The 27,321-nt window shown below is 40.1% G+C and overlaps 1 long non-coding RNA gene across 3 annotated transcripts in view; it reads left to right on the plus strand.

The window, feature by feature from the left end:
• Positions 1–3,487: 3,487 nt before the first annotated feature.
• Positions 3,488–27,321, plus strand: part of LOC125109386 (uncharacterized) — a 40,999-nt gene continuing 17,165 nt past the window's right edge. For all 3 annotated transcript variants that reach the window (XR_007130212.1, XR_007130215.1, XR_007130211.1), the window contains exons 1-3: positions 3,488–3,987; positions 26,489–26,674; positions 27,100–27,312. This is a non-coding gene — a long non-coding RNA (uncharacterized LOC125109386). The remainder of the gene's footprint in view (positions 3,988–26,488; positions 26,675–27,099; positions 27,313–27,321) is intronic.

Below are 27,321 nucleotides of genomic sequence, written 5' to 3' on the forward strand. Positions count from 1 at the left end.
ACTAAGACTTCTGAGACATAACAATGCTCTAATGTCTTGATTTCTTCATTATGATAATGAAGTGAGCAGAATAAGGCAAAGGATGTAGGGGTCTTTCAGTTGACTGTTTCTCATGATTTTCTGGGTCAGGAATTGGGATAGAGTTCATTTGGGCAGGTCTTCTCCGTATGACTTGGTGGGGGTAACTCATTCAGCTGTATTCAACTTGTGGCTGGGCTGGAAGGTCCAAGGAGGCTTGCCTCATGTCTGCTGTTCTTCCACATGTTTTCTCCATCCATGTTCGTTGGCTCATCACTCAGTAGTCAAGCCCAGCTTCTTTACAGTCATGGAGGCTGGCTTCCTAAAGCAGGAGGCAGAAGCTGCCAGACCTTTTAGGGCCTGAACTGGGAAGTCTCGGAGTGTTACTTCCCCTGCATCCTGTTGGTTAAATGAAGTCATAAACCAAGTCAAGAGGTGGACAGAGACTGCACTTGCTGACAGATGTCCTGTCATGCATATCCGTGGGTGACGTGGGAGGAAACTGATGCCCATTTTGGGGACAAATGGGAAGAGTACTTGTCTCTAAAGAGAGAGAGTCATTCTAATCCCAGCTCTGCTACTCTGCCTAGCTATGTGGAGTTGGCCCTGTCACCCATTAATATACTTAACCAGTTTGCACACATGCCAGGTGAGAAGAATGAGCCATGAACTCCAAAAGTCCTGTCTAGTTCCAAAAGTTTGCTTTTCATCAGGGCAGCGGCTACATTAAGCTTGGAAGGTGGGGGCAGGAGGAGAACACAACTAATGAATTCTCCAATTGTTAGCCTGTGTTTAACTTTAGCTATGGACTGGGTAACTAGTGACCTCTCCCTAACCAATCACCATATGAACTCAGCTTTTGAGAGGTCATATGTTGCTGTTAAAACCTACCCTCCCCTTCCTCCCCCTCCTCTTAGCTCGTGGGATGGGAAATCAATTTCACAGCTGTTATCTTTTACAGGGAGCAGGAGGCACTAGGGCTTCAAAGGCAGTTGGGGTAGGGATCCCAGAACTAAGATTTGACAAAATAATGTAGCCAACTCTATAAACATTGTGCTGAATCAGTTGTTAAGATGAGACCCCTGAAGCAAACTGAAACATGTTTTTAGTGTGTTTTTAAAAGTCTTCAGCCAGGGGGCTTTATAATTTTGAAATACACAATTTCCTTAGCAAGTATTCTAAAAAAAACTTCATTTTAGGAGGATTACAGGTTGCCATAAGGACACCCCCGAACTAGATCTGTGATGATTACTTGGTGAGGAGCGGTACATACAAGATCCATGGTAGGTGTACAAGGAGCTCCTTTAGGAACTGAGCATTCAGTAAGTTATCTGGTGCCTTCCACTCTGGACCAAAGTTAGACATAGAATTTGAACCCTTACAGGCTGTATCGCCCCAGGAATTTCAGCTACAGCACCCAGATTCAGGCAGAGACTGTGTACCTTACCCAGTTTCTCCTTACACAGTCTTTGATTTTTCAACTTGGAGGGTAGGGTGGAAATACTAAAACAAAATGCACTGAGATCTGCTGGATCCCAGATTGTCGTCCGGGTATTCAACTATCAAGCCCTCTTTATGTCCTTCCAACTTTTTGCCAGAATTTGCAGGACTTCTCAAATGAGGGAATGGTAGTTTTTTTTTTGTTTTGTTTTTTGTTTTTTTTTTTGTCATCATTAACAAGGTACAAATCTTCTTGCCCAAGAATATCATTACCATTAGAGCATAGAAATATCTTGCTAGATCTGCCACCCAGTCTTTTTTTTTTTTTTGGTCTTCATTCTTTCTCTAAGCTTTAGTTATCTCCCCTCACCAGGATTTTCTTATCTTCCTTTTCTTAACACACGACACCGTCTCCCCACACACCCTATTTACAGTGCTTCCATTCCGCCAAAATTTCAACTCAGGCTATACAAATCTAAATGCAGGAAAGATATTCTTCCAAACATTATGAAGAAAGATGCGATTAAAAGCATTCGATGAACAGTCAGTGAGTTCTAAAAGACGGTGCCAAGAGGAACCAGAACATTAAGATCTCCAATCAGTAAAGGTTTATTTGTTAAATTCTTATTGTTCCTTAATCCTTCTCCCGTTGTTACAATTGTCTGACAGAAGTCTTTAGTGAAGCTAACCTCCCTAAGAGAGAAGAGAAAGAGAAACAGAAGTAGAGGCAATTTGTATAAACAAGAAAATAAGGGGCGCCTGGATGGCTCAGTTGTTAAGGGTCCGCCTTCAGCTCAGGTGATCCCAACATCCTGGGATAGGGTCCCACATCGGGCTCCTTGCTCAGCAGGGAGCCTGCTTCTCCCTCTCCCCCGTCTCCTCCCCCTTCCCATGCTCCCTCTCTCTGGCCCTCTGTCAAATAAGTAAAATCTTTCTTTAAAAAAATGAAGTTTGGAGTTAGAGTAGTAGCCTGGAGCTATTTCCCCCTAGTATTTGCACCCAGGTAACAATGTAAAAAAACTGTCCATGGGAACATACAATCAAGCACAACTATATGCTGCCAAATACGACAAACGGGGGACATAGGTTTGGCTAAGTCCTGTATCAGCAATTTCCCTTGTTACCAGAGGCCATCCTGACAGCTTCTAAGAAGTGTTAAAAACAACAAAAATACTTCGTGTTCTTAAGGGGCATGTGGATTCATTGAGGAATCCATGGCATAAGAAGATACACAACCGACATAGGTACGTATGTCGGGTTTCGAACATAGCAACGTGGTCTAGATAGAGTTCCATCTTTTCTTCATAAACCCATCCAACAAGAAAGCTGCTGGAGAATACCCGTAATTGGCTTAAGTTAATGACAGGGTCTAAGTGTCACGAAAGTTCGAACTGGTCCCTGGGATAGCCCGTAGAGCAGGCCGTAGCCCAGGTGGGTGCCCTCAGATGAGATGATCTCTATGAGCCGGCTCTTCCTCCTGGAAGATCACAGACCTGCCCCCCCTCCCCCGCCCCCTGCAGTGCTCAAGCGATGATCATTTCTGCTCCACGTGCAGCTACTGCGAAGTATTTGCTGATGTTCCTGGCGTGACGGAGTCTGTGGGGGGGGGGGGGGAGTTCGAGTGATTTAACCCTATAAATGGGAAAACCTGCAGCAGTTCTTTCTGACTTCCCCCAAAAGGGCAGTGTGTGCGGCCCGTGATACCCCCTTCCTTCCTTTTTCTGGGAAACAGAACTTTCCCCATCCAGGCCCTTCCCCAACACCCCCGTCTCCCACTTCACCCACCACAGTTCGTGGCCTCAGCTGCCTCAAACGCGTTTGGACGACCCTCCCACCTCCACCTTGCACATGCGCATACACAGCATGCGGTAAAGTAGGCACAGCCTGCGCAGCCCGGAGTTGCACAAGCCGGGCCCGGTGTTCTGCTCTTCCTCGAGGGGGCGGGGCACCAAGGGGCGTGGCAAATGAGAGTCCCTGTATTGCCATTGGTAGCGGCGGGGTCACGTGGAGGCTCACGTGAACCCTCGGCTCTCGGGTACAGCGGCCCACCAGCCCACGAGTCCTCTGCCCGCGGCGCGCAGGCGCTCAGCGGGGTTGCGGCGAGGGTGGAGGTGGTAAAGGGGTGAAGGCGGAGGAGGGAGTGCCTGAGAGCAAGCAACACATGCCTGGCGCGGTGCCGTGCAGCTGGCGGCGGGTGGGGCCGCCGGGCGGGCCGCCGCGGCTTTCGCCTGTCGTTGGGAGGCTGCTGACAGGAAAACGAGCCGGGTGGGGAGCGCCCCGGTCCGGGCCCTTTCCCCTGAAAGTCTGCCGGGGCCGGGTAAGCCAGATAGAGACTCTGGGTCATGTTACAAATGGACGTTGAGGATCGCAAAGATCAGCCTTCTAGCCCTCTCTGTGCCTGTTACGAGCTTTGTGACCTGTGGCGAGTCCCTTAACCCGCGCCTCAGTTTCCCCACTCTTCTAGAGGACTTGCGACCTGAGAGTGGTCAAGAAGAAAAAAAAGTTCACGTCACAAGCACTACCTGCCTAGTGAGTATTTAGAGCACCTAAGTCATGCCCTTGCCCTCAAGAAATCGGGTGCCTACTTAAGGCACTGAGCAAGACGGAAGTTCCACCATGGTTCATGCCAGGGCCCTGGAATGGGCCCTCCTGGTGGATTGGCTGCACTGCCGATGTGAGCTTGGGGCTCAGTTTTCTTATCAGGAATAGCAGGTGCTTCAAAGGTAACGAAAAGAGCGTGGAGTGGTAAGCGTCGTCATTGGCACCTAGTAGTCTCCTAAGACTAGTGACAAACTCCAGGCAGTGCGAAAGGCTTGTCTGTACAGTTGCTCATTTCAAAGCAGCCTGAATGTCTGGGGGAATGCAAGCACGGTGTAGGGGCTGGGGGTGCACACCCGCAGAACAGAGTTGATTTTTATTCTCGGGCTAGCCAGAATGAAGGAGTGGGGTTATTGATGAAGCACAGTCCTATTTGTTCCTCCTACCTTAGGAAAAGGCTTCTGAGTCTTCCTTTCTGAATCCCTAGTTGGTAGTGGTTTAGAACAGGTAAAGGAGAGATTTAGTTGATGTTTCGGAATTCGCTCTTATGTTTAGACCTCTTCTGATGACGAAGAAGGCAAGTGATTGATTGGTAGTTGGGGCAGTTAATGGTGTATTCTAACAATTTGGGATGACATTGTCGGTACTTGACAGGAAAGCTGGCAAAAACATTTACATCAACTGTTACTGTGGCTCCATGTTGAAAGCTTGAGAAATACTCGTGGGCTATGTTGTATTACCTCTTTGTTTTGGTCTCCATAATACCCCTGCCTCCATTGTTTCTAGGTGGTCCTTAAAAACTGTGATTTATTATTTTATTTATAGATATGCATTTTGACCTTAATCTCACCTTTTCTACCAGTAACCACTTTAAGATCCTGTTGCTACAAGAGTTCAGGGAAAATCCATTTGTAATATTATTTAGAGAAGGATGACCACACCCTGATTTAGCAGACTGTTGAGTAAATCAAGCTACTGTTCTTTCTGGAAAAAACCTGCAGCTGAAACTGGGATCATGGATAAAGAAACCCAGCTGGATTTTGCCCCAGTGCCAGTGATGGTTTCTGTTTATGGTCTGTTTATCATACAACATGCTTTGCCAGAATACGACTAGTTTTTTTTGTAAGCCTACCATGCCTATAGTATGTGATGCCTTGTGTCTAAAGGATGTATAACAAGCTGATTGATCTTGACCTTTTAAGTGAATGGGAGATGTTAGTTAAAGTTGGTAGCTTGTCCACACACAGGTCTTTGGAGAAAGTAGCCATTTGATTGACACTCTCTAATTGATAGCATATGAGAGATTCCAGGAACTTTTTCATTTATTTTCAGTTTTCGTTTTAGTATTCTAAACATTTGTAGAGTTTACATGCAGATGTTTCAGTTTCCTGAAATTGGCTTTAAAGAATTAGTTGTCCTTGGTCTCACTCACTATTTAAGTTCAACATATATTATTTAACACAGTATAGTAGCTGAGTAACTGCAACACTCATAATAAACATTGGTTGAGTAAATACTATTTATAGCAACGATTTATATAGATCATTTATATCCATTGTGTCACTTCGCCATTTTGGACACTGGGGAATAAAACCATGTTTATTATATGTTCCTCTACCTCAGGAAATTTATGACCAGTTTTCTCTACTTTTTTTTTCTTAAGAGAAAAGAATCTTCCTGGAAAGTTACGCCTTTTAATTGTTCTAGAAATCTTGGATATTTATATTGTTTTTTTGAGAGTACTCATTTTCTTTAACATTTTTATTTTTTCTTTGTTTCAAATGAAATAACTCTTGCAATGTTAGTATGGGTCTTAGCTAAATCTGATCATTTGCTTACTCTTATTCCATTTTATGGCCAAGTTCTACTTACATATATACGTACACACATACAATATTTTCTTTATCCATTTACCTATGGATGGGCACTTGGGTTGCTTCCATTTCTTGGCTGTTGCAAATAATGCTGAAGGAAATGTAGGATGCATTTTTTTTTTTTTTTTCAAATTAGCCTTTTCATTTTCTTTTGGTAAACCAGAAGTAGAATTACTAGATCACATGGTATTTCTGTTTTTAATTTTTTGGGGAACTTTAATACTCTTTTCCATGGTGGCTACATCAGTTTGCATTCCCACCAACAGTACATGAAGGTTCCCTTTTCTCCACATCCTCACCAACACTTGTTATTTCTTTTTCATTCTGAGCCTTTCTGACAGGTATGAGGTAATACCTCATTGTGGTTTTGGTTTGTATTTCCCTGATGATTATTGATGTTGAGCATCTTTCTTTTCATGTGTCTCTTGGCCCTGTATGTCTTCTTTGGAAAAATATCTATTAAGATCTTCACACTTTTTTAGTTGGTTTGGATTTGTTTGTTTTGTTTTGAGTTGTAGGAGTTCTCTATATATTTTGGATATTAGCCCCTTACCAGATACATCATTTTTTAATATCTCCTCCCATTCATTAGGTCGCCTTTTCATTTTGTTGATGATTTCCTTCACTGTACACAGCTTTTGAGCTTGATGTATTACAGTTTATTTTTGCTTTTGTTTCCGTTGCCTGAGGAGACAGATCCAAAAACATACTGTTAAGAGCAGTGTCCAGGAATATACTACCTACATTTTCTTTTAAGAGTTTTCTGGTTACACGTCTCACATTTAGGTCTTTAATCCATTTTGAATTATTTTTGCATATAGCATAGGAAAGTGGTCCAGTTTCATTCTTTTCTATGTAGCAGTCCAGGTTTTCCAACACCATCTATTGAACTGAGTGTCTTTTCCCCATTATATATTCTTTCCTCCTTTGTTGTAGATTAATTGACCACATAGGCATGGGTTTATTTCTGGGTTCTCTATTCTGTTCCATTGATCTATGAGTCTGTTTTTGTGCCAGTACCATATTGTTTTGATTACTATGGCTTTTAGTATAGTTTGAAATCTGGGAATGTGGTACCTCCATCTTTGTTCTTTGTTCTCAAGATTACTTTGATTATTTGGTGTCTTTTGTGGTTCCATACAAATTTTGGGGTTATTCTAGTTCTGTGGAAAATGTTACTGGTGTTTTGATGGGGATTGCATGGAATCCTTGCTAAATTTTTGTGATTTGCTTGGGGGTAGTATGGACATTTTATTTTTTTTTTTAAGATTTATTTATTACTTGAGAGAGTGAGCAAGCAAGATAGTGCAAGCAGGGGGAGAGGGAGAGAGAGAGAATCTCCAGCAGACTCCCTGCTGAGTGCACAGCCTGATGCCAGGCTTGGTCCCATGACCCTGAGATCATGACTTGAGCTGAAACCAAGAGTAAGATGCTTAACTGACTGAACCACCCAGGTGCCCCAGATACTGTGGACATTTTAACAATATTCTTTGAACCATGAGCATGATATGTCTTTCATTTGTGTCGTACTCAGTTTCTTTTATCAGTATCTTACACTTTTCAGAGTACAAATCTTTTGCCTCCTTGGTTAAATTTATTCATAGGTATTTTATTCTCCCTGATGTAATGGTAAATGGAATTATCTTAATTTCTCTTTTTCTTGTATGTTATTTGTATATAGAAACACAGCAGATTTCTGTATGTTAATTTTATTTCCTGCAACTTTACTGAATTAATTAGTTCTAATGGATGATGACTTTAAATCTAAAAATCTCTAAAGTGATGACTTTAGGATTTTCTGTATGTGGTATCCTATCATCTGCAAATAGTGACAATCTTACTTCTTTACCAATTTGGATACCTTTTATTCCTTTTACTTGTCTGAACCAATAGCTACAACTTCCAGTACAATGTTGAATAAAAGTGGCAAAAGTGGACATCCTTGTTTTGTTCCTGATATAGAGGAAAAGCTTGGAGCTTTTAACCTTTGAGTATGTTAGCTGTGGGTTTATCGTATATGGACTTTATTATATTGATGTATGTTCTCTCTACACCCACTTTGTTGAGAGTTCTTTTTATCATGAATTGATGTTGAAATTTGATGTTTTTCTGCATTTATCAAGATAATGTGATTTTTATTTATTTATTTATTTTTTAAGATTTTATTTATTTATTTGACAGAGAGAGATCACAAGCAGGCAGAGAGGCAGGTAGAGAGAGAGGAGGAAGCAGGCTCCCTGCCGAGCAGAGAGCCCGATGCGGGCCTCGATCCCAGGACCCTGAGATCATGACCTGAGCCGAAGGCAGCGGCTTAACCCACTGAGCCACCCAGGCGCCCAAGATAATGTGATTTTTAAATTAACATATAATGTATTACTTGTTTCATGGGGACAGGTCTGTGATTCATCAGTCTTACACAGTTCACTGTGCTCACCATAACACTACCCTCCCAATGTCCATCACCCAGCCATTCCATTCCTCCCACTGCCCTCCCCTCCAGCAACCCTCACTTTGTTTTCTGAGATTAAGAGTCTCTTATGGTTTGTTTCCCTTTCTGGTTTTATCTTGATTTACTTTTCCCTCTGTTCCCCTATGATCCTCTGTCTTGTTGCTCAAATTCCTCATATCAGTGAGAGGATATGATAATTGTCTTTCTGCAATTGATTTATTTCGTTTGGCACAATACCGTCTAGTTCCATCCATGTTGTTGCAAATGGCAAGATTTTAGTTTTTTGACGTCTGCATAATATTCCATTGAATGTGTGTGTGTATACACACATGTACACACACATATATACCACTTCTGATTTATCGATTCCCCTGTTGATGGACATCTGGGATCTTTCCACAATTTGGCTATTGTATACATTGCTGCTATAAACATTGGGGTGCATGTGCCCTTTCAGATCACTACATTTGTATCTTTGGGGCAGATACCCAGTAGTGTAGTTGCTGGGTCATAAGGTAGCTCTATTTTCAACTTTTTGAGGAACCTCCATACTGTTTTTCTAGAGTGGCTGCACCAGCTTGCATTCCTACCAACAGTGTAGGAGGGTTCCCCTTTCTCTGCATCCTTGCCAACACCTGTTGTTTTCTGACTTGTTAATTTTAGCCATTCTGACTGGTGTGAGGTGGTATCTCATTGTGGTTTTGATTATATTTCCCTGATGCCGAGTGATGTGGAGCACTTCTTCATGTGTCTTGGCCATCTGGATGTCTTCTTTGTAGGAATGTCTGTTCATGTCTTCTGCCCATTTCTTGATTGGATTATTTGTTCTTTGGATGTTGAGTTTGATAAGTTCTTTATAGACTTTGGATACTAGCCCTTTATCTGATATGTCATTTGCAAATATCTTCTCCTATTCTGTTGGTTGTCTTTTGGTTTTGTTGACTGTTTCCTTTGCTGTGTAAAAGCTTTTGATCTTCATGAAGTCCCAATAGTTCATTTTTGCCCCGTTTCCCTTGCCTTTGGCAATGTTTCTAAGAAAGAGTTGCTGTGGCTGAGGTGGAAGAGGTTGCTGCCTGTGCTCTCCTCAAGGAATTTGATGGATTCCTGTTTCCCACTGAGGTCTTTCATCCATTTGGAGTCTATTTTTGTGTGTGGTATAAGGAAATGGTCCAGTTTCATTCTTCTGCATGTGGCTGTCTAATTTTCCCAACACCATTTGTTGAATAGACTGTCTTTTTTCCATTGGACATTCTTTCCTGCTTTGTTGAAGATTAGTTGACCATAGAGATGAGGGTCCATTTCTGGCTCTCTGTTCTGTTCCATTGATCTATGTGTCTGTTTTTGTGCCAGTACCATACTGTTTTGATGATCACAGCTTTGTAATAGAGCTTGAAGTCCAGAACTGTGATGCCACCAGCTTTGATTTTCTTTTCTACCATTCCTCTGGGTATTTGGGGTCTTTTCTGGTTCCATATAAATTTTAGGATTATTTGTTCCATTTCTTTGAAAAAAGTGGATGGTATTGTGATAGGGATTGCATTAAATGTGTAGATTGCTCTAGGTAGCATAGATTTTCACAATATTCTTCCAATCCATGAGCATGGGACGTTTTTCCATTTATTTGTGTCTTCTTCAATTTCTTTCATGAGTACTTTATAGTTTCATGAGTACAGATTCTTTGCATCTTTGGTTAGGTTTATTCCTAGGTATTTCATGGTTTTGGGTGCAATTGTAAATAGGGTCGACTCCTTAATTTCTCTTTCTTCTGTCTTATTGGTGTATAGAAATGCAGCTCATTCCTGTGCATTGATTGTATATGCTGCTACTTTACTGAATTCCTGTATGAGTTCAAGCAATTTTGGGGTTGAGTCTTTTGGATTTGCCACATAAAGTATCCTATCATCTGCAAAGAGTGAAAGTTTGATTTCTTCTTTGCCTATTTAGATGCCTTTTACTTCTTTAGTTATCTGATTGCTGAGGCTAGGACTTCTAGTACTATGTTGAATAGCAGGGGTGATAGTGGACATCCCTACCGTGTTCCTGACTTTAGGAGAAAAGCTTTTAGTTTTTCCCCATTGAGAATGATATTCACTGTGGGCTTTTCATAGTTGGCTTTTATGATATTGAGGTATGTACCCTCTATCCCCACTCTGTGAAGTGTTTTGATCAAGAAAGGATGCTGTACTTTGTCAAATGCTTTTTCTGCATCTTTTGAGAGGATCATATGGTTCTTGTTCTTTCTTTTATTAATGTATTGAATCACATTGATTGATTTGTAGTTGTTGAACCAGCCTTGCAGCCCAGGAATAAATTCCACTTGGTTGTGATGAATAATCCTTTTGATGTACTGTTGGATCCTATTGGCTAGGATTTTGGTGAGAATTTTTGCATCCATGTTCATCAGGGATATTGGTCTGTAATTCCCCTTTTTGATGAGATCTTTATCTAGTTTTGGGATCAGGGTAATGCTGTCTTCATAAATGAGTTTGGAAGTTTAACTTCCATTTCTACTTTTTGGTACAGTTTCAGGAGAATAGGTATTAATTCTTCTTTAAATGTTTGGTAGAATTCTAAGAATTACATAGAATCCATCTGGCCCCAGGCTCTTGTTTGTTGGGAGATTTTTGATTACTGATTTAGTTTCTTTATTGGTTGTAGGTCTGTTCCGGTTTTCTGTTTCTTCCTGGTTCAGTTTTGGTAGTTTATTTTTCTAGGAATGCATCCATTTCTTTCAAAATGTCAAATTTGCTAGCACATAGTTGCTCATAATACGTTCTTAAAATTGTTTGTATTTCTTTGGTGTTGGTTGTGATCTCTCCTCCTTCATTCATGATTTTATTAATTTGGGTCCTTTCTCTTTTCTTTTTGATAAGTCTGGCCAGGGGTTTATCAATCTTATTAATTCTTTCAAAGAACCAACTCCTAGTTTCGTTGATCTGTTGTTCTACTGTTCTTTTGGTTCCTATTTCATTGATTTCTTCTCTGATCTTTATTATTTCTCTTCTCCTGCTGGGTTTAGGCTTTCTTTGCTGTTCTTTCTCCATCTCCTTTAGGTGTAGGGTTAGGTTGTGAACTTGAGACCGTTCCTGAGAAAGGCTTGTATTGCTATATACTTTCCTCAAGACTGCCTCTTCTTCATCCCAAGATTTTGAACAGTTGTGTTCATTTTCATTTGTTTCCATGATTTTTAAATTCTTAAGTTCCTGGTTGACCCACTCATTCCTTAGTAGGATGCTCTTTAGCCTCCATGTATTTGAGTTCTTTCCAAATTTCCTCTTGTGATTGAGTTCTTGCTTCAGAACACTGTGGTCTGAAAATATGCAGGGAATGATCCCAGTCTTTTGGTACTGGTTGAGACCTGATTTGTGACCCATGGTGTGATCTATCCTGGAGAATGTTCCATGTGCACTAGAGAAGAATGTATATTCTGTGGCTTTGAGATGAAATGTTCTGAATATATCTGTGATGTCCATGTGGTCCAGTGTGTCATTTAAAGCCTTTATTTCCTTGTTGATCTTTGGCTTAGATGATCTGTCCATTTCAGTGAGGGGACTGCTAATGTCCCCTGTTATTATTGTATTATTATCAATGTGTTTCTTTGATTTTGTTATTATTTGGCTAATATAATTGGCTGCTCCCATGTTAGGGGCATAGGTATTTAAAATTGTTAGATCTTCTTGTTGGACAGACCCTTTAAGTATGATACAGTGTCTTTCCTCATCTCTTATTATAGTTTTTGGTTTAAAATCTAATTTGTCTGATATAAGGATTGCCACCCCAGCTTTCTTTTGATGTACATTAGCATGGTACATTGTTTTCCACCCCCTCACTTTAAATCTGGAAATGTTGGGCTGCCTGGGTGGCTCAGTGGGTTAAGCCTCTGCCTTTAGTTCAGGTCATGATCTCAGGGTCCTGGGATCGAGTCCCACATCAGGCTCTCTGCTAGGCAGGGAGCCTGCTTCCTCCTCAATCTCTCTCTCTCTCTCTACCTGTGATCTCTCTCTGTCAAATAAATAAAATCTTTAAAAAAAAAATCTGGAAATGTCTTTGGGTCTAAAATGAGTCTCTTGTAGACAGCATATCGATGGGTCTTTTTTTTTTTTTTTTTTTTATATCCATTCTGATACCCTGTGTCTTTTCCATTGGGGCATTTATCCCATTTACATTCAGGGTAACTATTGAAAGATATGAATTTAGTGCCATTGTATTGCCTAAAAGGTGACTCTTACTGCATATTGTCTCTATTCCTTTCTGGTCTATGTTACTTTCAGGTTCTCTCTTTGCTTAGAGGACCCCTTTCAGTATTTCCTGTAGGGCTGGCTTGCTGTTTGCAAGTTCTTTTAGTTTTTGTTTGTCCTGGAAACTTTTTAATCTCTCCTTTTATTTTCAATGACAGCCTAGTTGGATATAGTATTCTTGGCTATATATTTTTCTTTTTAGTGCTCTGAATCTATCATGCCCATCCTTTCGGGCCTGCCAGTCTAATATTTCTACCATCATAGGTTACAGACCTCTTGTCCTGAGCTGCTTTCAGGATTTTCTGTTTGTCTGTGAGACTTGTAAGTTTTACTATTAGATGACAGGGTGTTGACCTATTTTTATTGATTTTGATTGGAGGGTCTATGTGCCACCTGGATTTTAATGCCTGTTTCCTTCCTTACATTAGGGAAGTTCTCTGCTGTAACTTTCTCCAATATATCTTCTGTCTCCTCTCACCTTCTGCCCCCACCTTTCTTCTTCTTCTGGGATCCCAATTATTCTAATATTGTTTTGCCTTATGATGTCACTTATCTCTTGAATTCTCCCTTTATGATCCAGTAGTTGTTTATCTCTTTCTCAGCTTCTTTATTCTCCATTTTGTCTTCTGTATCACTGATTCTGTCTTCTGCCTCATTTATCCTGAGAGCCTTCATTTTTTATTGCACATCATTAATAGGCTTTTTTATTTCAACCTGGTTAGATTTTAGTTCTTTTATTTCTCCAGAAAGGGGTTCTCTATTATCTTCTATGCTTTTTTCAAACCTAGCTAGTATCTTTATAATCGTCATTCTGAACTCTAGTTCTGACATGTTACTAATGTCCCTATTGATTAGGTCCTTGGCAGTCGGTACTGCCTCTTGTTCTTTTTTTTTTTGAGGTTAGTTTTTCTGTTTGACATTGTCATTTTTGTCCAGAGACGAATAGATGAATGGGAGAACAGAATGCTAAAAGGGTAACAACAACCCCAGAGAAATATACACCAAACAAATCAGAAGAGACCCAAAACCAGAGAGAAAAGAAAGGAAAAAGAAAAAGAGAAGAAAAAAGGAGTGTGATCAGGCTGGTGAATAGAACAGAGCCACACACTAGATTTTGGGTGTATTTTGGTCTGTTAGAAGAAACTGCCTCCAAATATTTTAATGAAAGAAAAATTTACATATATACAAAAATAAGGTTAAATATGATGGAGGAATAGAATATGACTATAAAGATGAAAATTGAAAAAAGATTTTTAAAAAAGGAATTGATAAGAAGTTGGTTGAAAAAAGGAAGAAAAAAATTAAGGAATAAAAAAAAAAGAATGTGATCACGCAGGAGACTAGAACAAAGCCATATACTAGATTTAGGTTATATTTTGTTCTGTTAGAAGAAAATGTATCCCAAAATTTTAGAGAAAGAAAAACTTACATACATACACAAAATAAGTTTAAGTGCAATGAAGGAATAGAATATCACTGTAAAAATGAAAATTTAAAAAGATTTTAAAGAAGGAATTGATAAGATGTTGGTAAAAATAGGAAAGAAGAAAAATTCAAAATAGAAAAAAAATAAAGGAAATTTTAAAAATTAACTTTGAAAAACTAAAGGATCATGGAAGAAAAAGCCATGATTCTGTGTGCTGTATTCCTGTATCGCTGGAGTTTTGCAGTTCTCATTGATTGGTCTTGGCTGGATGTTCTTGCTGATCTTCTGGGGGAGGGGCCTGTTGCAGTGATTCTCAAATGTCTTTGCCTGAGGTGGAATTGTACTGCCCTGCCAGTGGCTAGGCTAAGTAATCTGCTTGGGTTTGATCTCAGTAATTTTTGTTCCCTGAAAGCTTTCCATACAGGTTTGGAGGATGAGAATAAAAATGGCAGGTTTCCAGTCTCTGGCCCTGGAGGAGCTGAGAGCTCAGTGCCCCACTCCTCAGTGCACTCTCAAAGAAAAGTAGTCAATCAGTCCTTTCTTCCTGGTCCCTGGCTGCACTCTGTGCTACCCGGCTGTGACCAAGCGTTTCTCTCTCTGGCACACAGCCCTGTTTGTAGTCTACAAACCCAGCAGATTCCTGAGGTGTGTTCCCATGCTGCCCCTTCCAGGGGAGGAAGGGGAGTCTCCCTGGATTTGCCACTTGTTGGGTCCCTGCACGAAGAGCAGTAACCCAGCTATGGGGTGGATCATGGTTTATGGCAACCCCAAGCTGAGAGCCCCCTCCTCAGTTCCGTCTTTGCAGCCGGTTTTCCTTCTCTGATACCTGGGAGGTCTGCTGCACTCAGACACCCTCAATCTTTCTGTGACCCTGAGCGTCCTGAAACCACACTGTCCCAGCAAGTGTTCCACCCCCCACTTAGCCACTGGAGTGATGTCCCTTAGTGGAGCAGACTTCTAAATGTTCTGATTTTGTGCTCCACTGCTCTCTCACTTGCCAGGAGCCAGCTGATGGAGGCTCCCTCTCCTGGTGGTCTGTCTTCCCAAATATTGCCTCAGATTGACTTCTCTGCATGTCCTACCTTCCAGAAAGTGGTTGCTTTTCTGTTCATAGAATTGCTGCTATTCTTTTCTTTGATCTCCTGTTGAGTTTGTAGGTGTTCATAGTGGTTGGGGTGGTAACTATCTAGCTGAATTCCTGGGAGCAGACAAAATTTAGCTCTTTTACTCCTCTGCCATCTTGCTCCCCTCCCCCCATAATATGATTTTTTACCTTTTATTTTGTTAATGTGTTCTACGATACTGATTTGATTTGCAGATATTGAACCATCCTTGCATCACTGTAATAAATCTTAATTGACTGTGGTGAATGATCCTTTTAGTATATTGTTGAATTCATTTGCTAATGTTTTGTTGAGGAATTTTGCATCTGTGTTCATCAGGGAATTGGCCTGTAATTTTCTTTTTTGTATGGTCTTTGGTTTTGTTATCAGGGTAATGCTAGCATTGTAGAGTGAATTTAGAAGCATTCCTTTCTCTTCAATTATTTAGAGTGGTTTGAAAAGAATAGGTATTAACTTATTAAAATGTTTGGTAGAATTTACCTGTGAAACCATCTTTTCCTGGACTTCTGTTTTGGGGGAGTTTTTTTTTTTTTTAAGATTTTATTTATTTATTTGACAAAGAGAGATCACAAGTAGGCAGAGAGGCAGGCAGAGAGAGAGGAAGGGAAGCAGGCTCCCCGCTGAGCAGAGAGCCCAATGTGGGACTTGATCCCAGGACCCTGAGATCATGACCTGAGCCGAAGGCAGCGGCTTAACCCACTGAGCCACCCAGGCACCCTTTGGGGAGTTTTTGGATTATTGATTTAATTTCATTACTTTTAAAAAAAAATTTTTATTCATTTATTTGACAGAGTTCACAAGGAAGGGGGAGCATCTGGCAGAGGTCAAGGGAGAAGCAGGCTCCCTGCTGAGCAGAGAGCCTGACATGGGGCTTGATCCCAGGACCCTGGGATCATGATCTGAGTTGAAAGCAGATGCTTAACTCATTGAGCCACCCAGGTGCCCCTAATTTCATTACTTTTTACCAATTTCTTTTCAGATTTTCTACTTTTTCCTAATTCAATCTTGTAGAATTGTATGTTTCTAACAATTTATCCATTTTTTTCTAGGTTGTCCACTTTGTGGCATATAATTTTTGTAGTGGCTTCTTATAATTCTTTATATTTATGTGGTTCAACAGGCTATTTCTAACATTTATATAGAGAAACAAAGAACTTACTACAGCCAGAACAATTTTGAAAGAGAAAAGCAGTTATAAGACTCATACTACCTGATTTCAAGACTTACTATAAAGTTATAGTAGTTAAGACTGTGCGATTATTTTTAAACCTATGGTAAAACATACACAGAACATGAGATCTACCCTCAATAAATTATTAAGTGTACAATACAGATTATTAACTGCAGGTATAGTGTATAGCACCTTTCTAGAACTTTTCAATCCTGCATGGCTGGAAGTTTATACTTGTTGATTAGCAGCTCCTTGTTTCCACCTCTTTATAGACTTTGACAACAGTATTGTATTTTGTGCTCTGATGAGTTTTGACTAGTTTAGATACCTCATATAAGTGGAATCATGCAATAATTGCCTATGACTGGCTTATTTCATTTAGCATAATGTCCTCAAGTTCCATCTATTTTCTGGCATATGACAGGATTTCCTTCCTTTTTTATGGCTGAATTATATTCCCCTGTTTGTATATACTACATTTTCTTTATCCATTTATCTGTCAACAGACATTTAGATAGTTTCTACCTCTTAGTTATTCTGAACAATGCTATAGTAAGTCTGGGAACACAGATATCTCTTTGAGAACATGATTTCACTTCTTTTGAAATTTTTCAAAGATTTTATTTATTTATTAAGAGAGAGGAGCACAGAGGGAGAGGGAGAAGCAGACTCCCTGCTGAGCAGAGAGCCCAACATGGGGCTCCATTCCAGGACCCTGAGATTTTGACCTGAACTAAAGGCAGACACTCAACCAACTGAGCCACCTGGGTGCCTCCAGTTGTTTTGGATTAATACCCAGAAATGGGATTGGTGCCTCATGTGGTCATTTTATATATTTTTTGAGTAACCTTCATACTGTTCTTTGTAGTGGCTGTACCATTTTACATTTCCGTCAGCAGTGCTCCAGGGTTCCAGTTTTTCCACATTCTTATCTATACTTGTAATTTTGTTTTCTCAATAATGGCTATCTTAACCAGTGTGAGGTGTTATCTGTGTTTTTGATTTGCATTTCCCTGATGTCCAATAATGTTGAGCATCTTTTCATATATTTATTGGCCATTTGTATGTCTTCTTTGGAAAAGCGTTCAAATTTCTTGCCCATTTTTAATCAAATTATTTATGTTTTTTTGCTTTTGAGTTGTAAGAGTTCCTTACATATTTGGATATTAATCCCTTAAAAATTTGCAAATATTTTCTCCCTTTTGATAGATTGCTTTTTTAGTCTATTGATTGTTCTTTTTGCTATATAGGAGCTTTTTAGTTTGATGTAGTCCCATCTTGCCTGTTTTTGTATCTATTGCCTATCCTTTTGGTGTCATATTCCAGAAGTCATTGCTAAGACCAGTGTCATGAAGCTTTTCCCTGATTTTTTTCCTTAGAGTTTTTCAGTTTCAGGTTTTACATTTAAGTTTTCAGTCCATTTGAGTTGATTTTCATGTATGGTGTAAGACAAGAATTCAGTTTTATTTGTTTGCAATTGGATGTCCAGGTTTCTCAGCACCATTTGATGAAGAGACTGTCATTTCCCCATTGTATATTCTGGGTGCCCTTGTTGAAGGTCAGTTGACCATATATGAAGACAGGGTGATACTGGTGAAAGGAAACGCACATAGGTCAATGGAACAGAATGTAGAGTTCAGAAAAAGACATAAACATGGCCACAGGTGCCAAGATAACTCATTGGAGTAAAATATAGTCTTTTCACAAAATGGTGCTAGAATAATTAGATGTCCGTATTTTTGAAAAATGAACCCTGATCCATACTTCAAACACTTACAAAAATTAACTCAAAATGTATCATAGACCAAAATGTAAAATCAAAACTATAACACTTCTAGAACTTCCTGTCCATATGGTAGCTACATGTGGCTATTTAAATTTAAATAATTAAAACTAAATACAATTTTAAAATTCAGTTCCTAGTTCTAGCCACATGTCAAGTCCTCAGTAGCTATGTGTGGTTAGCTATAGCTAGTGTATTGGTAGGCTTGGAGTATAGCACATTTTCATCATCACTGAAAGCTTTATTGTACACTGCTGTTCTGGAAGAAAACATAGGAAAAAACTATTTGGGATTTTAGTTAGATGAAGATTTCTTAGGACACAAAAAAACATGAGCCACAAAAGAAAAAAGTTGATAAATTGAGTTTTGTCAAAATTAAAAACTTCAGATTTTTGGAAAGCTGTGCTAAGGAAATAAAAAGACAAGCCATAGACCAGGGAGAAAAAATATTTGCAAAACATATATTTGATAAAGAATTGGCAGTCAGATTATAAAAAACAAAACTTAAAATTCAGTAATAGTAAAAGAAATAAAAAGGTGAGCAAAGAAAAAGAGATTGTATAGACACTCACCAAAGAAGAGATATGGATGTCATATTATTTAAATTTTCTTATCTTCTGCAGGTATACATTGGCTCCCCGCCTCCCCCCATTAAGGCTTATTGCCTGGGAAGTTTTTTTTTCTTTTGTTTTCTTTGAGTTCATTGGGTGTTACTTATTTCTTTATAGATGGGGAGGTGGGACAGAGGCAGAGGGAGAAAGAATCACAAACAGGCTCCATGCCCAGCAGAGCCCAAACAGGGCTCAATCTCAGAATCCTGAGATCCTGACCTGAGTGGAAATCAGTTAAGCTGGTTGCTTAACTGACTGAGCCACCCAGGTGCCCCTCACTGGATCTTATTTTTAAAGTGCTAATGCTCAGAAGTAAGACTGAGGAAAATAAGATGTGTGTGTGTGTGTGTGTGTGTGTGTATGTATGTGTGTGTGTGTCTGAAAAAGCAAACACATCTCTTTTATAGTTTCTGGTATCAGTAGTGAAGGTGAAGAGAAAGCAACATACCATCTTAGGTAATCCTGTGTAGCTTTATCAGTTTTTACGATCATGTTAATGAACTGATTTTTCAGCCTGTTTGGACCATAAGAAAATGCACCTTCCTAATTGTATTCAAATCAGTTAAGCCTGTAAACAGATGGGTGATTTGCTTTTCTTATCTTAAACCTAAGCACTTGTCTCGACTCTGTGTAAGCGTGTATGGTAGGCAGAGTAACAGCCCCCTTAAAGATGTCCACATCCTATTGCCCAAACCCTGCGAATATGTTACATTACATGGCAAAGGGATTTTGCAGATGTGATTATGTTAAGGATTTTGAAATGGGAAAATGCAACTGGCCATTTCGGGTTTTGAAGATGGGAGCAGACCACCACGGGGGAATGCAGGCTGCCTTTCTAAGCCAAGAAAGGCAAGGAAATGGATTCTTCCCTAAGGCCTCTAGAAGCAATGGCAGCCCTGCCAAGCCATTTTAGACCCACTGGAAGTATGATTTGTGTTGTTTAAGCCACTAAATTTTTGCTAATTTGTTATGGCAGCGGTAGAAAGCAAATGCAGCTAGAAGACTGCTCCATTTGCAAGTTATAAAACACATTTCTTTTTTAAGTAGTGCTCAGCACACCTTTTTTTTTCCTTTTTTCTTTCTTTCTTTTTTTTTTTTTTTTTGAAGTCTCACTGCCAGCCCTACCGGCACCCTAGTGAGCATATCTTTTGCTCTGACCCTCCTATTCAACCCTGTGAAAAGAAACTCCGTTCCAAAAGTGTGCACATGGCCTGTGCCAAAAAGAATAAAGGTACTGTGATGCAGCCCAGACATTAGCAGTGCTTCTCAGCCTGTGGACTGTGGACAGCCTGCATCAGAATTATCTGGGGAGCAAATTAAAAATGCAAATTCTTGGATCTGACCCTTTTATCTCTCCTCCACTACCCCCCATTAGTTTTTAGAAATATTTTCAGTCAAGTTTACTGGGGTATAATTTACATATAGTACAATTTACTTCTTTTAGGTTATAGTTCTTGAATTTTGAGAAGCCTGTGTAGTCATAACTACCAACACACCAAAGATCTTTCCATTACCCAGTGTATTTCCCTAGTGTCCCTTTGTAATATATCCCTTCCCATACCTCCTGTATCTGGCAACTGCTGATCTAATTTCTATCCCTGTAGTTTTGTTTTTCCGGAATGTCATATACATGGAAAGACACATTATGTAGCCTTTCAGTTCTGACTTCATTTGTTTAATGTAATGCTTTGGAGAGTCATCCATGTTGTCTGTATGTTCATATGTAAATGAACCATAATTCTTCGCTACCCAAAATGGCCCTAACTTCCTTCTGTTACCTAAATTGTGTTCTCTTTGTGGACAGTCTGAGAACTGCTACAGTTCCTCCACGGATTATGGAGGCAAGGTGTCTTTTAGTGTTAGACAAGGGGCTGTGGTGGAGAGAGGAGCGTTGGAGTACGCATGAGTCTGTACGTCTTCAGGAAGACAACACAGTTACACATTATCCTGTTAAAGAATTCAAAGAGGGGAGAGATGGGGGTCACTTGTTCAGAGGGAGCAGTGGAAGATGGTTTTGAGTTATAAAGCAGGACTGTAGGAGCTAGAGGCATTACAGTTAATCATTAGTTGTAGGATTAAAGGGTCAAGTAGCAGCAAAAGGAGTAGTGACTGATTGTTCTATATGTAACTCCCTTTGGGCCACTAGATACTCCTTCTTCATTGAAAGACTCCTAATTAGCCTTGGCTCCAAAAACCTTGAGCAGATTAAGTGGAGATTTGCAAAGAATATTTTCCCTCCAGTCATTGTGTAGAATACCTTTGACAGGTACTATGCTAGGGATCCATGATATAGAAATGAACTAGTGCAGCCATGACCCTTAACTTTTACATTCTTTTGTGTCTTGTAGAATTTTTAGCTGGTACAGGTTTTCCCCAGACAGGTGGGCAGGGAAGAAGGGGAGGCCCCAGCACCTTATCAGCAGGACTGCACCTAGCAGAGTGAAGCAGCGGCAAAGAGAAGAGAGTGGGTAAGATCACATGATCTGCCCTGGAATCCTAGGTCCCAGGTTCTAGTTGGGCCATATCACTTAACCTTTCTAAAATGATTTTTTCTTCTTTAAGATAGGGATGTATCAGGAAGGGGAAAAAAAAGCTTAAAACACTGGTTGATCTTTGAGTTGGAAGCTAAGGACAATGGAATTAACGTTTTTTGTTTGTTGGTTGGTTTGGTTTGGTCAAGGTAAAGAGCTAATTTAGATAGGAGTGGTTGGGACCTGGGGGCTAAAATTGCTCTGCATGGTAAAGAAACAAGAATTTTTGTTTTTAGGGGCACCTAGGTGGCTCAGTGGGTTAAGCCTCTGCCTTTGGCTCAGGTCATGGTCTCAGGGTCCTGGGATCAAGCCCCGCATCGGGCTCCCTGCTCAAGCGGGGAGCCTGCTTCCCTTCCTCTCTCTCTGCCTGCCTCTCTGCCTACTTGTGATCTCTGTCTGTCAAATAAATAAATAAATAAAATAAAATCTAAAAAAAAAAAAAATGTGACTCCTTTAAAAAAAAAGAATTTTTGTTTTTAACCGAGACTGGAGGGAATTTTTTCTTTAAGATTTAAAAAAAAAAATTTTATTTGATAGACACAGTGAGAGAGGGAACACAAGCAGGGGGAATGGGAGGGAGAAGCAGGCTTATACTGAGCAGGGAGCCTGATGCAGGGCTTGATCCCAGTACCCCAGGATCATGACCTGAGCTGAAGGCAGATGCTTAATGACTGAGCCACCCAGGTGCCCCTGGAGGGAACTTTTTTTTTTTTTTTTTAAAGATTTTATTTATTTGACAGAGGTCACAAGTAGGCAGAGAGGCAGGCGGGCGGGGGGCCGGGAGAAGCAGGCTCCCTGCTGAGCAGAGAGCCCGATTCGGGGCTCGATCCCAGGACCTTGAGATCATGACCTGAGCTGAAGGCAGAGGCTTAACCCACTGAGCCACCCAGGCACCCCTGGAGGGAACTTTTTAATTATGCTTTTGTTTGGTCAGGAAAGAGAGTGGGCCCTAGCAGTAGGGTAGACATGAGAAGTTGCTCCTCCAGTGGCAGAGAAGAAAGGGGTGTGGGTTTTGATGTCTGATTCTCAATTTTAAGTAGTTTCCTATTTGCTGTTAGAATCTCCCCCCCCCCCCCATGAAGATCTGCTTGCATGATACCCAGATGTTAATGGAGACAAGAGTAGAGCAGGCTATGTCAGCAGTGGGGGTGATGTGAAATAGAGGGGAGATGATGAGCATCAGGTTGCATTTGGGGTTTAGGATCAGGAGTGACAAGGAATCATTAGGAACTTATAAGCACCCTTCCTAGGATCCTCAGGAGTGCTGGGCTATCCACCGTTATGTGAGATATGGTCTAAAATATGCATTTGCATGTTAAATGACAGAGTAATTGAGAACCATGCAGATGACAGGGATAATAATCTACTGAACAGGGTTAGGAGGTATAAATGAAAATGTAGGTTTCATAAACAGGGCACCTGGGTGGCTCAGTTGTTTAAGTGTCTGCCTTCGGCTCTGGTCATGATCCCAGGGTCCTGGGATCAACTCCATGTCGGGCTTCCTGCTCAGCCAGGAGTCTGCTTCTCTCTCTGCCCTTCACCCTGCTCTTGCTTTCAAATAATAAAAATAAATAAAATCCTAAAAAAAAAGAAAGCATTTCATAAACTAAGAAAACATATCATCCTCTAGAAGATAAAACATCTTTCCATGAAGAATATTTTGAAAAGTCAGATTTGAATTCAACACTGATCACAAATATGAGAATAATTATCTGGAAGTCATAAGCTGTGGTAGTTTTCTTTCTGTATAAATTCAGTTCAGATGTTATAATTTGGATGTTAGAGATGTTAGAGATACAGTTTTAAAAAATGACTCAATATGACCCCAACATGCCATGTTCAAACATGAGGATTTAGGATCCTACAGTAATATCTGGCCCATTTATTAGGAACAGAAAGCAGCTTTGGTCATTTAATATTTGGCTGAGATTGTGGATAGGTATGAGAAAGAAGAAGTGGTTATGTTGCAGATAAATGGGTAAGAGCATGTATTGGATATATGTATAGACTCTTGACATGTTTTGTCTTTATTGCTCATTACTGCCCAAAGAAGTAAGTGGTGATGTCCATTCTTTAGATGGGGTGTGACAATTACAGTGATTAAAGGACTTGCTCAAAGTCATAGCACTGAAGTGGCAGAGCTGGTATGAAGACTCTCAACCAACTTCAAGGTCTTTGTTCCTTTCATGCCACTGTTCTGCCGTGTGGGTTCTGAAGTAAGTTACTGCTTAGCCCCCAAGCCTTTTGTGCTTTTGGGCTCCTTGTCCCAGTTTCGTACCAAATCTCAATTGTTGTTCTTCTGGAGAACTTTTACAGAAAGCTTCTGACAAGACTTGGAGATGCTGTAGCTGACAAGCATATGAAAAAGGATTAAATAACTTGAGTTCTGGAGTGAACAATTAAATCCCTGAATTGTTGAAAGTTCCATTCTTGACCTGGGACTAACCATTTTTTTGTGAGGTAATTACAGAAATGCTGGCGAACTCTTTCCATTAGTGGTTCTTGCATACAGTATGCACTTCTTATGTTGTGGGGGCTCTTTTTCTTGTTGTTGTTGTTCACAATTCACCTTAGGGGTTTTCTCAAACTCTGCATTCTTATTCTATAGTGGTTTTCAGCTTTCTTTTTTCTTTCCAGACTGGGTGGATGATGCAGTTTCACTTCTAGGTGTTAGGATTCTCTTTCACACTGGTTTGTCATGACCTTAAAGTATTTTAAGCTTCTCCTTTAGTAATTTTTTCTTTTTAAAATGTGGTACCCCTAGTAAGCTAGAGATTTGTTTTACCAAATGAGTTTAAAATACCAGCGCCTGGAGAACCCATAGTCAATAAGCATTGTTGGAAGTTGACCACATGTCAAAACACACTAGGGATCAACCTTTTAATTTTCTTTATTTTGGCCGGTTTTGGGGTCCAGACTTAAAAGCTAGTTATGGCTCTGAATTGCCTTTAGGTTGCAAGAATTACCAATGTGGTATATAATGCCAAAGGGAAAAAAAAGTTACAATAATCATAATTGTCTTAATTTATAATTGCCATCATAGCTCTCCCCTGTAGGTAACCAATGAGGCCTAATAGTCGTTTTGAGCTGCAACCACCCACAAAAACCACACACATGGCATTTTACTCAAAACTTCACTTAAACCACTACTTTGTGATGCAAAACTGGTGGAATTTTGGGTACTTTCTGTAAAATTGAAATCTTTATGGGGGTTTTCCAACACTCTAGTTGATTGTTAGCAAATTATCAGTATACTGAGCAAGAGCAGAGCGGGGTTTGCTAATAAACACCTACTTCTGTGGTAGGATAGGATGCCAGTCACCTATATCTGAATGTTTTCACTAGGAGGAAGCCACCTTCATTGAGAGAATAGAGTCTCCTGTTGAAAAACGCAGTTAAGAAGTACTGTATGAGATTGGTAATTGTAAAAGAGATTTTAGGAGCTGCTCATCTTTGCCACAGTTTTCAGTCTTGACAAAGTCTTCACATTCAGTGCTTTCTAATTTGTAGATCCCTTATAAAAGTAGATTTGTAAAAAAAAAAAAAAAAATCAGTTTGCATCTTAGAACAAAGTGGTATTCTCCCTAAGAACTTTCTGTGAAGGGAGAACTGTTGTAGGAAACTGATTTCTCCTGAGATATCACAGCCCCATTCTGGAAGACCGGTAGCAAGTGGGAAGAATGCTCTCTGGATTTGGCTAAGTCCGGAGACCTTGTTTATTCTGGACCTGAGTCCTTAGGCCAATTGCTTTGCCTCTCTAAGTCTCAATTTCTTTTTTTCCTCCCTTTTTTCCTTAAGGTACTCTCTATCCCCAACGTGGGGCTCGAACTCATGACCCAGAGATCACAGGTCACATGCTCTACTGCCAGAGCCAGCCAAGCACCCCTCTAAGTCTTAATGTCTTATCTTTGAAATTAGTTTCACTCCTGCTGTTTGGTTTGGTAGATACAGCATATTGTCTCAAGAGCCTTCTGTAGGAGCCCTTTGTAATATCCTGTCTTATATAAAAGTGACTTTTATGGTCATATAATTTATAACTTCTATCGGTCACCTATTTTGTTCTTTAAAATCTGTAAAAGCATTATTTTAGCAAAAACTAGCTCTACTTCTAGAAGTCTGTATTTATGTCCCTTTTGTATTTTTTTGAAGGAGTAAATTTCCATCTATGCAGCCCAGAAGTCAGCCTTAAAATAACTGTCAAAAACTTCCAGGCTATTTCTCATTCATGCATTATCATACTCAGTAGGAGGATAGTAGACCATCCTCAGTAGGAGGATAGAGAAGTCTAGAATTGAATTTTTAACAGGTTAATTCCTTAGTTTACTGTGAAGATCTTGATAATTTCCCACTAGCACATAAGTAAAGCTTCGTTTAGTTTGCTCTACTGCATAGACTGTGTTGGTTAGCTTCCAGAAATAAAGTATGCTTGCTATATAATTTATGTTAGGAAATATTTAAACAGGATGAAAGAGCAGTTTTTACAGGACCCAAATCAAGCAATCCATTTTCAGAAAGTACAACCAAATAAAAAAAATTGGCTGAGTGCAGAACAATGAATAAGAAGCATGAACTTGGAAACAAACCAATTAAGTTGAATCAAATTTTTAAAGAATGAAATAAAAGAAGTTGTATTTTGTATGTGTGTGGGGTGACTAGAGACAGATGTAGTACTAAGAAAAAATTGTACGGGATGAAAAGCATTTAAAGCTTTAGGACCCAGTGAAGAGTAGAAGAGGAAAAGAAGGTTTATCAGTACACAGGTTTATATACAGAAGTATATGTGCTGCCGAAGCGAGCACGAGGTTTATATACAGAAGAAGCAAAGGGTAGGATATTATAAATGTTAGAAAAGTGGAATGGAATTCCCCAGATCCTTTGATTTAACAAATGGTTTAGTTAAGGAATTTGGTAAAATCTTGAAATTTGGATTGGTGCTACAGCAAACTTTTAAAATTAAATAAAGCCAGAAAGACTTTCTTGCATATTAGCACTCTATTACCACGTCTTTTACTTAGCCTGATACCAGGCAGCTTTGAAGGTGATGTGGATGTCCACCCTTGAAATAGAAGTGTTTGAAAAAGCAATGTCTGGAGAAAGGTGAAATCACAATTACACATCAAAGGCTATAGAAGTTTTAACTTCAGATTTTATGTTTCAATTATACAAGCTTTGTGTTCACACCCAAACTCCAAGAGTAGGATCTGCCACATACAGGGTGGAGTGGCATTCCAATTCCATTTATTTTCTGCTGAAGCTGGCAAATTGAATGAAGATTTCTATCTTAGGTGACAGGATTCAGATGAAACATGACAAACTTGTAAACGCTGCAACCCGGACATGTCCGTGCACAACTCTCCAGTGAGCTGGATGGGAATGGGGAGACAAACCACACATACTGCCACGCTGTGCCGGGCAGCATGAGATCAAAGAGAAACCCGAGGAGGAGCAAGTCCCTGCTGGCTCAGGCACAGGTGGGGGGCTTCAGCCGAGACTGCACCCGTGTTCCCTGGTTCAAGTCTGTGTCTATCTTGGGCCTGCCTTATTACAGAAACAGTTTGTGGAGATACACTGCATTGACTGGAAAATTATTCTTTTTTTTTTAGTTATCAAATTTATAATGTAGAAGCATTGGTTATGAAACTAGTCATTTAACTGGAACTCAGTCCTGACCTAGTTCCCAACATTGGGTGGTAATTATGTGTATTTACCAAAGCACAGAGAGAATTAGTGTTAAAAGAACAAATGGGCGGGCAGGAGGGCATTGCTTTGAGGAGGGAACAAGTTTTACTACCTTTGGATAGACGAGTTAGCTCTGTGAAATATTTCTGACTGTCTTGCGGAAGGCCTCCAAACACTGGACACGAAGGAAAACAACCGGCAACTGTTTTATTTGCAGACAGCAAGTCAGAGCCCCCCAGTGCTGGGAAAGCCCAGGCAGCCAGAGCCTCAGCAGAGTCCACCCTGACTTTCCCTCGGCAGGCCCTGGTGCTCACTGCTCGGGACAGTGTGCTGGGCAGCCACTCGTCTAGAAGAACGAATGAATGAACATCGTATTAAACACTCCCTGATATTTGTTGAAGTAGATCTCCTCAGCGTTCTTGCTAATCAGGTAAGCATT

Source organism: Lutra lutra, chromosome 1 (assembly GCF_902655055.1).
Source record: "Lutra lutra chromosome 1, mLutLut1.2, whole genome shotgun sequence".
In the NCBI taxonomy this organism is placed as follows: domain Eukaryota; kingdom Metazoa; phylum Chordata; class Mammalia; order Carnivora; family Mustelidae; genus Lutra; species Lutra lutra.